We start from the raw sequence: 15,511 nt of genomic DNA, 5'->3' as shown, positions 1-15,511 counted from the left end.
AGATATAATAGATAGATTATGCTAGATATATTTCCATATGTCTGAATACCCTATATACAAATTTTCTAATCGGTAGATAAAAAATTTGTTGAATATATAGGGTGAGAATTGTACTTACTCTCTCTCTCTCTCTCTCTCTCTCTCACGCACACATTCTCACTTTTATGGATATAATAGATAGATTATGCTGGATATATTTCCATATGTCTGAATACCCTATATACAAATGGTCAAATCTGTAGATAACAAATTTATTGAATAGATAGGTTGAGAATTGTTCTCTCTCTCTCTCGCAACCTTACACACACAACCACACGCAAACATTCTGACTTTTATAGATATAATAGATCGATTATGCTAGATATATTTCCATATGTCTGAATACCCAATATACAAATTTTCAAATCTGTAGGTAAAAAATTTGTTGAATATATAGGTTGAGAATTGTTCTCTCTCTCTCACACACTCACATTCTCACTTTTATAGATATAATGTATAGATTATGCTAGATATATTTCTATATGTCTGAATACCCTATATACAAAGTTTAAAATCCGTAGATAAAAATACGTTGAGTATATAGGTTGAGAATTGTTCTCTCTCTCTCTCTTACGCACACACACACACACACACACACATTTTCACTTTTATAGATATAATAGATAGATTATGCTAGATATATTTCCATATGTCTGAATACCCTATATACAAATTTTCAAATCTGTAGATAAAAAATGTATTGAATATATAGGTTGAGAATTGTTGTGTCTCTCTCTCTCTCTCTCTCTCTCTCTGGCTACCTCACACACACACACATTTTCACTTTTATAGATATAATAGATAGATTATGCTAGATATATTTCCATATGTCTGAATACCCTATATACAAACTTTCAAATCTGTAGATAAAAAATTTGTTGAGTATATAGGTTGAGAATTGTTCTCTCTCTCTCACACGAAACTGTGCGCTCTGTTTCTTCCCCCCTTCCCACCCCAAATGCTTGGGAAACTGTGCACTGTTTTTGTTGGTTTTCAAGCTGCCTCTTCCCCCCCCCCCACACACACAGTTTAACAGTAGTAGGAGGTCAAGAGAAAGAGGGTGAGAGAGAGAGAAGAGTAAGTTGGTGAGAGAGAGAGAAAAGAGAAAGAGGGTGTTGGTTTTATATTTTTATTATCGTCTAATATTTTGAAAGCTGAATTTCTAATAAAATGTGCATCTATAGGAGATAATGCCTGGGAATGTGTTCCCCCCCCACAGTTTAACAGTGGTGTGACGTCAAGAGAAAGAGGGTGAGAGAGAGGGAAGAGTAAGTGGGTGAGAGAGAGAAAGAGAGAGAAAAAAAAGAAAGACGGTGTTGGTTTTGTGAAAAAAGTTGTTATTTACAATTGTTCGCATTCTTGGCCTTTTGGTCAAGATCAAAGTGTAGTATCTGTTCTTCAGATGCTGCACTTCTATTTCTTGTTCTCTTTCGGTGGAGGAGAAATCCTCCACGACTGAGACAATTTTTATTTTTGTACCTTTTCTCCACGTTAAAAAACGACCCTGGTGTCTAACTCTGTCCCGTGGGGAGGCATAGTAAATAGGTACAATTGTTCGCCATTAGTGGATGTTGACGTCACGTCACGTGACATGACTAAGCGTTTTTTTTTTTTAGTATGAATAACATTTTTTGTTTTAATTATAAAGTCTACACTTAATTTTATAGAAAATGATGTATATATAATAGAAAAAAAAAATTACTGGTTTTGTTGGATTCAAGTGGATCCCCCCCTCCAGTTTAAGAGATAGCAGGTCACGTGGTAATATACAAAATGGCTAGCGTAAATATAAAGATCGGTTTTTTTATCGACGAATATTTTGAAAGCTGAATTTTTTTTTATTCCTGTACATTTTTTCCTGATATTTTTCGTTAAAACTCTTGTATAAATACTATTTTTAACCAGTTAAATACGTTGGAGACATTGTCATGGAGTTTAATAATCTCTAGAACAAAGCAGAAGAGAAATTACAAAAGTATCGGTAAAACAAAGTGTTTGTTTACATTTGTTCGCCATTACTGGATGTTGACGTCACGTCACGTGACATGACTAAGCGTTTTTGGATTATGTAATATTAACATTAAAATGACAGGTTTTTTTGGGGGCCCCCCTAGGAGAGAAATGATCAGTTCACCCCCTTTTAATGGTCCGTTTGGTGTGAAATTTCGATATTTGTCATGCGGGTGATCAAGGTTCAATATGATACATAATTTGTCAACTTTGGTTGTGTCTGTCAAAAGTTTGAGCTGACGTCACGTCACGTGACACGTATTGAATAACGTTAAAATGACAGGTTTTTTGGGGGGCCCCCCTAGGAGAAAAACGATCAGTTGACCCCTTTCTACTGGTCCGTTTGACGTGAAATTTCGATATTTGTCATCCGGGTGATCAAGGTGCAATATGATACCAAATTTGTCAACTCTGGTTCCGTCTTTCAAAAGTTTTAGCGTTACAAACAAACATACATACATACATACATACATACATACATACACACCGATTTTTGCCTTTTATATATATAGAAGATATATATATATATATATATATATATATATATATATATATATACATCGGGTTGAGCATTTTGGTAATGATATCGTATGCTGTTACTTTAGTATAATGCAAAAATCTTCGTAAATAAATACAAATTGAGCACTGTGGGAGTGGCGGTCAATGTTTTATAAATAGTGTTAGATATCATTGCTGATCCCATGTCCTGTTAGGTTAGACTCTTAACTATCGACTCGATGGTTGTTCGGTCGATCCCGGTCTTTAGACAGATGCTGATTTAGCCAAACTATATAGCTGTGTTGAAGCGAAACAGCCTTTCTGTAAATGGCATAAACTGGAATCGGAAATATCGGAACATTTTCCGGTATGGGAATCGGTATCGGAATCGGCAAAAAATTGTACTACGAGGGACGTGCAATAAGTAATGCCTCTGACCCACTTCCCATAGCAGTAGAGCAACGACACATGGCACAGTTATTAGTCTTTCTCTACATAGGAACCACCCAGAGTTATGCATTTCTCCTATCGTTTGATGCAGCTCTGGAGACCGTTTTTGTAGAACACCCCAGGTTGGTCCTCCAACTACGACGTGATTTCAGGAATCAAGGCTGCATCATCTGGGAAACGCTTTCCTTTCAAAAACAACTTCATGGCTGGGAAGAGGTGAAAGTCAGCGGGTGCAAGGTCAGGAGAGTAGGGAGGATGGGGAAGGATTTCATAACCACACGCCCGTGCTTCTGATATGGCGACATGCAAGTTGTGGACCGGAGCGTTGTCCTGCAAGAGGAGGGTACCTTTGCTGATCTTGCCCCACCTCTTGATTTTGATAGCTTCTCTTAATTTTCTCAAAAGTGAAGCATAATATCCTCCTATAATTGTGGTACCCTTTGGCAGGAAATCTGTCATTACTACTCTATCCTGGTCCGAGAAGACTGTGAGCATGACCTTGCTAGCGGATGGCTGCACCCTTGCCTTCTTTGAAAGTGGTGAATCCAAGTGCTTCCACTGCATTAGTTATGGACCCAGGTTTCATTCTGTGTCATCAGTCTTTTGAAAAACTTTGTTTCATCTTCTTGGCACATCTCCAAATTCATTCTCAAGCACTCGACGCGTTCTCGCTTCTGGGATGGTGTAAGCAACCTGGGAATCTATCTGGCAGACACCTTATGCATATGCAAATGGTCATGAATGATAGTTTCCACAGACCCTGTACTAATCTTGACATCTTGGGCTATTTGGCGAATAGTAATGCGCCGATCTTCCAAAATTGCAGCCTCAACTTGACAGACAGATGCCTCATCAATGATAGAAGGGGGGGTCGACCAGGTTTTGGAGCTGTTTCGAAAGACTTCCGGTCATGTTTGAATTCACGATGCCAGCGTTTTACAAGGTCATAAGATGGGGCATTATCACCATGTTTCTTTCATTTCATCAAAAGTCTCCTGTGGTGTGCGTCCTTTCAAATACAAAAACCGGATCGACATTCAACAGGCTCCATTTCACACCTGACTCGGTTCAAACACTTATAAAACAGAAACCACAATTAGTTCAGAGCTGTAATTTGCCACATAACTCATAGAGATATAAATCATTGCACATGCAAAATTTCAGCTATATTAGACAACTGGAAGTGGGACAGGAGCATTACTTATTTCACGCCCCTCGTATTTCTCCGATGCCAAAAACGATTCTATTTTTAGAGAGATATCTTTGTTATTGTTTTAGACTTAAATTCCTATTGCTGGGGTTAATGAGAGAATGGGTTATTGATTATAAAGATCTATTGATTAAAACAGTAAATTACTGTTTTAAAAATAATAAAAAGTGAATAAATACACACACACAAAAAACACACACACATATATTGAATACATGACAAAAAGTTATATTCCAAAATTCATGATGTTGACCATCTTATAATTTATTCCTTTAATTCAATTGACTCATAACTTTCTTGACAGTATCTGTTTCGTAGCGCAAAATCAATACTGTCAATTGAATTAAAGTAATAAATTATAAGATGGTCAACATCATGAATTCTGAGTATAACATTTGTCCTTTATTCTATATATTGCTCTGTAATCACATTGAGGTTCTTATATAAGGATTGATATATAATAAGCAACTATATTTCTACAAAAAAAAATATATATATATACAGAGAAGGTAAAAGAGGGAGACTATATTTTATATCTCAAGTTCATAGCAGAGATTTGTTTTTATTCCAGAAACGTCATTTGTTTAGTTAAAAAAAGCACATTAAAACTCAACTTCATGTAGTCGCGAAAAATGTGACAGCAGATTCTGTTTCATTAATATAAAGTTATAGTAATACGCTAACGTTTTGTCTTTTTTTTTTCAAAAAAGTGAATTGTTTCAGTGAGAAAATGCACTGCATAACATGTCAGATGGTTACCTATATAAACCTACTTTCTATGGGAAGAGAAATAGGAAATATGCGTCTGACGCCTTTGGATGTAATTGCTCGAAAAGAAACTATAGGAAAGAAACGATGACAAAAGAATAAAACGGCTCTATATAGCTTTAACTGTGATTTACAAAATAGCCTTGCCGCCATATTTTGGCGGAATAGTGATATATTATGTTGATGCAAAAGTTCGTTTCTCTTTTTTGTTGTTAATGTCATGTTCCAATCGACTGGAGATGTTCTTTTATATATTGGATTATAATCTTCACATCTCTTATTTGATGTAGCGGTTATGTTGTTGTCTTAGAGTAAAGAAATTTTTATATTCTTGCTTATATTTCAGGTTTTCAAATGGAAGGTCAATCAGAGCATTACATACATTTGATGGTTTGTTTACTTCACAAAATATTATGCATACGCAAATACTATAGATATACGATAATATACGTACACACACACACACATCCATATATATATATGGGTATATATATAATATTATACATGCACACATTATGTATATATATACATATATATGTATATATATATATTATGTGTCTTTATGTACAGCATAATCCCGTTGAAACATCAGTTCCCGCTAGATTAACGAAGTTAAGCAACGTGGAACCTGGCCAGTACTGAATGGGTGACCATTTGCAACTTCCAGGTGCTGTATGCGCTCTTCGCTTATCTCGGCATTGTTTCCAGTCGTCCTGTACTTCTCCTTGCCACTGGACTCAAACACTGCCGATTCAGGAGAAGTGTGGTTGATGATTGCGCAACCCTTGCCTCACAATTACACACGTAGCTGCCCCTACAGGCGGTATCCATTTTTTTATAATATATATATATATATATATATCATATGTACATATATGACATATGTATATATTATGTGTGCATATATAATATATGTATATAAATATTCTGTGTGCATATATTATATATGTATATATATATTATGTATGTATGTATAATATTCTATATATTTTATGTGTGTATTATATATATATGTATATATATATGTATATATATATATGTATATATATGTTATGTGTTTCTGAAGAAGGCTTTTACAGAAATAGTTTACTTGATTTGGAACAAAAATTTATCGTTCAATAAGAGCTGCTTTTCGTTCCGGCCGGCCAAAGATATTTGAAAGTGACCAAATAAAGGAGGTAGTTGAACAAGATTGCCGTTTGACGAACAAATAAACAGCGGACTTTCTCAAGTTTTCATAATCGAACATGGAAAACGAAATATATTAATATCCAATTAGAAAAACAGAAACGAACATTTTAGCTAGCCTAACAAAAGCCTAACAAAGCATTCAAAGTCGTCAAATATTTATTACCACCAGAAAAGCTTAGCGTTGCACGGGATTTAATAAGAAACACTAAGTGATTATATATCAGCGAGTAAGATCATATCACGTTTATTATTTATCACATTCTATATATAATTTTTTGAGTGATACTCAATGTGTGTAAAAAAGATAGAACTACACTCAAAAAGACCTAACTTTTTTGTGTGCACTTCCCCTTTTATCTCTCTTATGCGAGTTCTCGTGTGAAGACTCAAGGACGGGTTGGTACAGACGCTGGCAGTTCCGGTCGTAAGGATAACCATGAATCCGGGGAAATGAAGATGGATATATATTATTTCTGTTCAGGATAATTGGGACGCAGAAACTCAAATAATACTGGAGTAAGACTGATAGATGTAAATAAAATGTCTACGTCGATTCAACTGTGAGTATTCTCATTTTTTCACATACACATTTCAACGATATAACGTTATCATCAGGAATAGAATCAGTTTGTGTTTTTTTTTTCAATTTAAACGCGACATAATATCATTAGAAAAGTTCATTAATTTTCTTCAATAGTGATATCGATGTAAACAAAATTACTAATTCATGTCATGTAAGCCAAGCGTTCCTCCAAAATTTGAATATGTGATAATATTACTGTTCTGAGAAGATAACACCGACTTTACTTTGACACTACAACACAAAGAAAAAAACAAGAACATGTTTTCCTAAAGATGGCATGTTATCGCCGAAACTTAGTTTATTTTAAACAAATAAATGTTTTTTTTAATACTTCGTACTAATGACTTTCTAAACTTACAAATTTCAATTCAAATTTAAACGAAAATAGAAAAAAGGCTTAACTAATATATAAATTTATTTTCAATCATTTCCATTGCTTTTGATAGTTAGTCTTTCTCGATATGTATTTATATACACAGAAAGTCGGAAGCATTTTAACTTTCACACTGAGATCTAACTTCATGCACTTCATAAAAGTCATAATTTTTAAACTTTCATTTCTATGTCATATATTATTCACTAAAAAAAGCAAGATAGAGCTTGGCGCCATGTATTCGGAGACACAGTTTGATGGAAAATTGAAGCAAGCAGATTGCTGCCAAAGAGTTTCAATGAATTTTATGCTTCGAGTTTATGATTACATCAACTTTATCCGCCATAATCACGTTAACACTCCTGTCCACGTTAGATTATCGAAGTTAAACAACATTCAGCTTAGTCATTAATAAATAGATAACCATTCGGGAAAGACAGGTGCTATATGTGCTCTCCGCTTATCTCGGCATTGCTTTTAGTTGTCCCGGATTTTTCCTTGCCACTGGAATCAAAAGTGCTGAATCGGCACAGAAGTGGACAAGAATTGCGCAACCTTTGCTTCCCAATTCAGAACGTGTCATTCATCATCCCTCCAGAATAGTCACGTTGTATTAGTCATTTCGACAGACAAGTGTGCACATCCACATCAACTTTCAACATAATAGAAACATCCTAAAAACTGCTGATGGAAGTTTAGTACAATGTTCTGCTTAAAGCAACTCGCGGTAACAACATTAGACATAGCTAACACATGTTTTTCTTCTGTTATAAGCAACTTTTTTCAATTCTCATCAATTACATCTGATTGTGTGAATTAATTGTGCTTGGGTTTCTTGTTGTGACACCCTGTGTATGAATTTGTATTTTTGTACGTTTATTGCACAGATCGCTTGTATTTATTTGCTTCCCCACCAGGCCGTTTTTTAATGTGGTCATTGCACAGGTCGCTATCATTTGCTCGTTGTCTCCGTCCACATTCGGTGCTTGATTTCGACACTAGTAAAAGGCCTATCATGTTCGGCCGGACATTTACAGAAACTAATAGATTTTGATTTGAAACAAAATTATAACACAATGTATGCTAAAAATCCTGATTGTACTCTCATCGAAATATCTCTAGATAGGCATGATTCACTAGCTGTGATGAAAATCCAAATTCCCCTGTTTTGCTTAGAATATAATTCACATGCATGTCCCGGCAGCAACCGAATAGCGTAACGGTTAGAAGCATCGACTGTAGCCTAGGCGGTTGAGTTTCAATCCTGGCTTGAGGTAGTGGCTTGTCTAACTGTACTGATGAGCTGTGATACATTGAAGCAGTACTGTATTTGTATATATAAATATGTGTGTATATATATAATATATATTTAATCAAATGGGCTTAAAGAACATGATTATGTTTTTATATATAAAATTATAAGAATATATGACGGGGGGGTCAAAGCATAAGCTTTAAGGTTCGAAATCCCTAGATATAAATAGGGTTTATAAATCTCTTTTCTACACACACACACACACACACACACACACACATATATATATATATATATATATATATATATATATATATATATATAGTCAGATATCATCTCCTTCCATTCCGGAAAACATATTTAATGAGCTAATGAAATTTGCCACAATATCGGTTGAATTCTGTTTCAGCGATATAATGCATCGGCAAATAGATGGCGTGGCAATGGGCTCACTCCTTGGACCAATAATGGCGAATATATTTGTGGGTTTCTATGAAAAACAATTTTCATCTGGACCCATGAAACCACAATAATCAAACAGAGGCAAAAAATCTTCACTTTACTCAACAAAATGCATTCCGTATTAAAGTATATTTATGAGAGAGAAAGACATTCTACTTTAGCCTTCCTTGATGTATTGGTAATGAAAACTCCATTAAATTATCTAACATCAATTTACCGTAAACTAACGTTTATAGGACTGTATACACGTTGGGATTCATGTTGCCTTAACAAACGAAAGCATAATTTGATTTGGGTCTTAACACATTGTTCCCTTATGATATGTTCGCAATATAAATTGGATGAAGAACTAAAAACGATCACCAATACTTTGTCCAATAATGTGTACCCTCTTGATGCGATTAACTCGATCATAAAAGTGAAAATAAATAATTTTTCTCAAATAAAAACTAAGGTAGTGGCTAAATGTCCAATTTACATTCGTTTATCTTGGTTAGGGACTATAAATGAAAAATTCGCCAAACAGATTAGCTCAGCTGTTGAATATTGCTATTTTGCCCCCAATGTACGTGCGGTGTTTTCGAATAAACCATTATTGTCATCCTCTGGAAAGGACGTTATGCTCCCACATCATATGAATAATGTTAACTCGATCATAAAAAGGAAAACAAACGATTTTTCTCAAATAAAAACTAAGATGTCCAATTTACATCTGAACTGGTACATCTACCACTAGTCTGTATCTGTCTCTGTCTGCCTGTCCGTCTGTCGCTCTATCTCTCTCTCTCTCTGTCTCTCTCTGTTATAGGGTCCAAAGAAGAGTCTCCAATCTAATAGGCCGCGCTTTGTCAACACAGCTCCAACCCCTGTCCCATCGCTGCAATATGAATCCTTGTACCTGTTTTACAAATATTTTAATGAAATGTACTATGATAAACTCATTGAACTTGTACCCCATCGACATACATAGCTCCGACAAACTCGCTTAGCAACAAAATCACACTCTGTGTGTGAGTGTGTGCGTGTGTTTGTGTGTGCGTGTGAGTGAGAGAGATAAATATATAAGATAATCATTTACATACGCTACAGCATTAAACACAAACAACAAATTTGTGTACGATCCTTTCTGAGACGATATTATTTTATTGATATCAATGCTCATCAGCAACACAGGGAATTGACACCAAGTTAAACTTGAAGAATAGCATCACGACCAATGTGAGAACGACAAGGAGTTATACATTAAATTAAGTTGTAAAGAAGGAGATACACAATGATTTAAATAGAAACTTTTATAAAGTTTGAAGCAAGAAAATTTAATCCAGCTGATTTTATGCTCATTTTTGCATCAAATACTATGGCTGTTAATGCTTATTAATTATTACTGCGCATCAAACGAATACTAAAATATTTCTTTGCTGTACCGTATCGTAACAAAGGTCAATACAAAATTTCAGCTAGATCGGACTACTGTTTTACATGAAAAACCTCTAGAGTAAACCTGGTATTATGATGGCTAATGCCTATTAATACATATTGATCCTTTACTGAGGATCTAACGGGTACAATAATACTTAGTTCGCTGCACTTGTAATAATACAAAATTCCAGCTATATCGTTATAGTTAACGAGAAAAATGTAGAACGAACATACAAACCGACTATAAAATGTAAAATATAGATATGTACATATACAGGGTGACCCCCCCCCAAAAAAAAACGGGCCCCATGTACACTTTATGTGATATCTCCATTATTTATCGATATAATTATCGATTGACCTAATTTTACAGGACATGGCAAAATCAACGACCGTGAGTACACCAAGACCCCAGTGAGAGCTGGGACAAAGAATACACTGTGTTAAGTTTTACTACAAGACAGGCTCATTTAAGAAAACCTAGGACAGTTTCATGCGTCAGTTCGAATGTGAAAAGACTCCATCCAAAAGCAGAATTCAGAACTAGGTGGACCATTTCGAGAAGTATGGGACCGTGGAGAACCTCAACGCTGCACGAGAGAACCGTCCAAGCCACTCGGGACGTCCCAAGAAATGAACAGCCGAGCTGGTCGAAAGAGTGAGAGAGTCTCTCCAGCAGAGTCCGAAACGCTGTGCGTAAGCGAAGGCAGGGGAGTGTTGATGAACGATATCAGGGCTTACCCATACAGAATACAGACGCGACAGACCCTTACAGCCTCAGGCAAGAAGCAGAGGAGGGCTATGCCAGTCAAGATGCTCGAGAAGATCGAGGAGACACCAAGTTTCCTTAACCTCCTTTGGACCTCAGATGAAGCCCACTTCCATCTTGATGGAAAGGCGAACTCCAAGACAAATGTCTTCTGGGGGGGGGTCTTCCAGACTCTATGAAGTAACCACCAAGCCCCTGCACTCTCCTAAGTGACACGGTGTGGGCTGCAATCTCGGCCAGAGGCATCATCGGACCAATCTTCATCGAAGAATCTGGCGCAGCAGTGGCAGTCACCAAGGAGCGGTATGTGGACGTCCTCAAAACCTTCAAGAGTGAACTCCATACCATCTACCCGTCGCTCATGAGCAAGTGCTTGTTCCAGCAGGACAGAGCAAGTTCTCACACCTCAAACCTGTCCTGAGATTGGCTGAAAGAGAACGTCGGAGGCCGAGTGATCAGTCTCAAGACTGATTTTGAGTGGTCACCCCATAGCCTGGACCTAATTCCCCCCAGATTTTTTTTCTTTGGGGCTATCTTAAGGACAGAGGGAAACCCAGAATCATTAAGGAACTCAAGGAAGCCATCAGGGAGGAGATGAGAGCCATTACTAATTCGGTCTGTAAGAACGTCATGGACAACTTCGTGCTGCGCCTCAAGAAATGCATGGAGCTAAATGAAGGCCATCTAGAACATATGCTGTAGAACAGAGAAAAAACAAAGGCCAAAGACCCTTGTGTTTTGATGTGATGTTTTGAATATAATAAACTAGTTATGAACAAATTTCATTTCATTCGGACAACACACTAAGAAACGGGACGTAATAAGAGTTGGGAGCCGTTTATTTTGATCATCCTGTATATATATATATATATGTGTGTGTGTGTGTGTGTGTGTGTGTGTGTGTGTGTGTGTGTGGACATTAAAAAGACAATTTTGTTTTTAAAACAGAGAGATCACCAGAGAATCACCGCACAGAAATAAACTGACCAGCTTATGTGTGTAAGTTGACGTAACTTATGTTTGATATTAAGTGGCTTTGCATGCTAGCTCATGTTAAACAAACGATTATTTTTGTACAAAATAGCTAAGTTTCTTGTTGGTAAAATCTAGAAGCAAACACTTTTATCATTGTATATCCGTCGTTTTGGGTTTTTTTTTTACATGGGAGTCACCACTTATCAAGGCCGGAAACCACTCGGGGATAAGGGTTATTGTGTGTACAGTAATCAATGGGATAATATTGTAGTAATCGTTAGTAATGGAGATTTGATAAAAGTGTCTTTCTCAAGGGGCCGGTTGATCAGGAATTTGTTTAGGTTGGACTTGAAGACATCCAAGTTGTAGTCAGGTGGGAAACAGGCAAACGGAAGAGAGTTCCACATGCGTGCACTTCTAAAAAAGTAAGCTTTGTCCATGGAATCTACGTTTTGATTTAGGCACAGATAAAGAACGGGGAAATTACTGACAGTGGTTTCAGCTAGACGGGTTTTTTTCGTGAAAGATTGGCGAGGGTGGACCAGAGGTTGGAGCCCAGACGAGCACTTCTCATGGAAGTTTGCATGTATTGCGTCATTTTTGTGTATTCATTCGTCAGATACCGAAGGAAGCTTCGCTTCCATACTCAAATTTACAACCACTGTCACCTACTCAGAAAGATTTACTATTAAGACATAGTTTTAAATCTGTTATTAGTCCGTAACATATTACAGATTTTAAACAAAAACACTGGACGAGATATTCTTCGTATTTCTATATTTTTTGTTTGCCTTGCTAAACTATATTTGTTTACCGGAATAAAAATATATAGCAAAAAAGTACTAGTAAGTTTACATCATCTACGCATTCGTAATTCTTTCGAGGATTAGTAAAATGGGATAGTGAATATGTCGAGGGTTGTTTACAAAGTGCATTAATGCATCAGTAAGTTGATTAGCCTCACCCTTTGGGCTAATAAATCTTTTCCCCATTTGAGTATTCTTGATAAATTGCAGAAACGTACCTGTAATTTGATTGGCTCAACCTTTTTCACTGGTAGATTTGTCCCATTCGATGTTTTTCTTAATATAAAGTGCAAAAGCATACATGTAATTACATTGGTTCCATCCTTTCTTTTCCACTGATACCTCTCTCTCACAGACAGTATATTATCAGTCTTAGCCTTTTTTATAAGTACTATTACGAAATGTGTTCTTCAGAAGTGTCTATTCTATTCCCTGCTTCCTTTGTTCCAGCTTGTTTGATTTGTTTGGGCAGTGGTCACCATCAATTCGTTGCATCCATACCTCATTGTAATACAGCTTTCTATTCCAATATCACCACGCAAAGAAATCAAATGAGTCGGATACATTTAAAAATGCATATACACAGATATAAATGAATTCTTACCTAATGAAAATAAAATGGCGTTCTACGTACATTTAAAAAATAAAAAAAATATTTTTATTTAATTGTTATTTAATTTATTTCATCTACAAATGGCAGATCATGAGTTGGAACAGATACATCGAGGGCATTCCGCGGCTGCTTCCTAAGAACTCTCTTCTTGTTTATTGTTTCTCATCGCCGTGAACTAAATAAAGGTCTCCGCTCGAAATTCCGTCCAAATTCCCGAGTTCGACAGAAACATTCCTGAAGAAGGTCAGAGGTTACATCGACCGAAACATTGTGAAAATCACACTCAAGATGAGAATCCAAATAACACGAATAACTAATCCTCATCTAAAAAATTCAGAAACGTCATATCTCATTCTTGTATAGGGCGATTTCTTAAAAACAAAAAAAAAACAAAAAAAAAACAGTTATATTTTCTTTTTAAAAAAAGGAAACACGTACACAGAGAGAAAATGAGAGAGGTGTAGACAAATTGTATATCCGAAAACAACAGTAGATCACAAAAAATAGCTACTATTCCTCCTTCGTCAGAAGCATCAAAATGTTAGGACGAAACAGACTAAGAATGAAAGCTACGGGGCTACAGAAATTTAATCCATGAGTCACTTTCTTCTCTCCTGGTATATTTTCTATGAAATATCCCTTGAACACTGGGCGTGAAATGCAGTAATAAATACTTGATGGTCATTCATAATACAAATAAATAGTTACGCAAGAAGTGCGCATAGTCTTGATCATACGTTTGATGTTAAAATAAAGGAAATGTAAAACTAGCGTAGAAATGCTACCTTACAAGTATAAACTGAGATTATTCGTCTTTGAGGATTACAAAGACATTGTTTACGTGTGAATGTGTAACCTTGGAAGACTATAATGAGATATTTTTTTATACAATTCTCAGGTGACAAAAGAAAAAAAAATTATGAACGATTCATTTTTTTTTATTTCAGTAAAACACGAACCGACACACTTTTTTTTCAAACAGGAATCTGTTCGAAGTGTAAGCAACGGTGAATGTTGTTTTACGTAGTTATCGATGAAGCAAAATCTCCAATCATTAGTTTTAGGCCTTCAACAAACGAATCGAGAGATACATAGAAACTTCTATTCGTTCAAAGAAAAAATGCACATCGCTTACTGAACGCCAATGCACAGTTTATACAGACATGCTCCCATTGGCAAGACAAGTACGCGTACATATACACATGTTTGGAAATAAGAAAGAAAACCTAAAACATTGGTGAGTTTACGGAAGTTTTGTCTTTATTAATTGGACTTCATCAGAATTATTGATTTTCAAAGAAAATGAATTAAAACAAGTGCATTTGGAAATACTTGTTGCGTGTGATGTAAAAAAGGCTTCTGTTCCTTCGTAGTATCTCTGAAAATAACTTTAGATAAAAAAAAGGTACATAAATATCTCTGTTCCCAAAACCTAAACGTAGATTCCATGAATAAAGCTTCTTTCTTAGAACTGCACATCTGTGGAACTCTCTTCCGTTTGCCTGCCGTCCAGCTGACTACAATATGGTTATCTTCAAGTCAAGCCTAAACAAGTTCATGATGAGCCGTTCCCCTTAAGTAATCCAATTTACCAAATTTCCACTATTAACGATTACTACGATATTGCCCCATTGACTACAGCACACTCATTAACACTTATCCTCGAGTGCCCTTCAGACATTGATAAGTGATGATTCCTTTGTAAAAAAAATTCTTTGTAATATTTGTAATGTGTGTGCTTTGTGGTAGTTTTTATAGTTTTTTAACCGGTCTGTGCTTGCTCGAAATGTAATAAAAAAAACGTGAAGTATAATTAACTAAAACTGTGGCGTATTTTTATTGTTTAATTATTATCATTAGTATTGACATTATGTGCAGGGAACGGCCATTGTATATCTCACTTTCACACACGTAAACGCATACGCTCTTCTATCAACACAATTTTCCTTATACACCTTTAATTCCTTTCGCGAACTTAGCCTCCTAAGTTCGAGCACAATGAACTGTTGGGAAATTAACCAAGACAGATTGAAACAAAATTATGAGCTAATTATCAATCGCAATTATGCACCATCCGTTGAATATATAAG

The 15,511-nt window shown here is 35.9% G+C and overlaps 1 protein-coding gene and 1 pseudogene across 3 annotated transcripts in view; one reads left to right on the top strand and one right to left on the bottom strand.

Annotated features, from left to right (window-relative positions):
- LOC145284870 (zinc transporter ZIP4-like) overlaps window positions 1–15,511 on the bottom strand; it is a 461,784-nt gene that overhangs the window by 291,952 nt on the left and 154,321 nt on the right. The window lies entirely within an intron of this gene.
- On the top strand, window positions 1,390–1,523 carry LOC145285344 (U2 spliceosomal RNA; annotated as a pseudogene).

This window comes from Euprymna scolopes, chromosome 9 (genome assembly GCF_053919585.1).
Source record: "Euprymna scolopes isolate OS-2025 chromosome 9, ASM5391958v1, whole genome shotgun sequence".
Taxonomy (NCBI): Eukaryota; Metazoa; Mollusca; class Cephalopoda; order Sepiida; family Sepiolidae; genus Euprymna; species Euprymna scolopes.
Note: the sequence above shows the minus strand (reverse complement) of the source record. Positions and strands in the feature narration are given on the sequence as shown.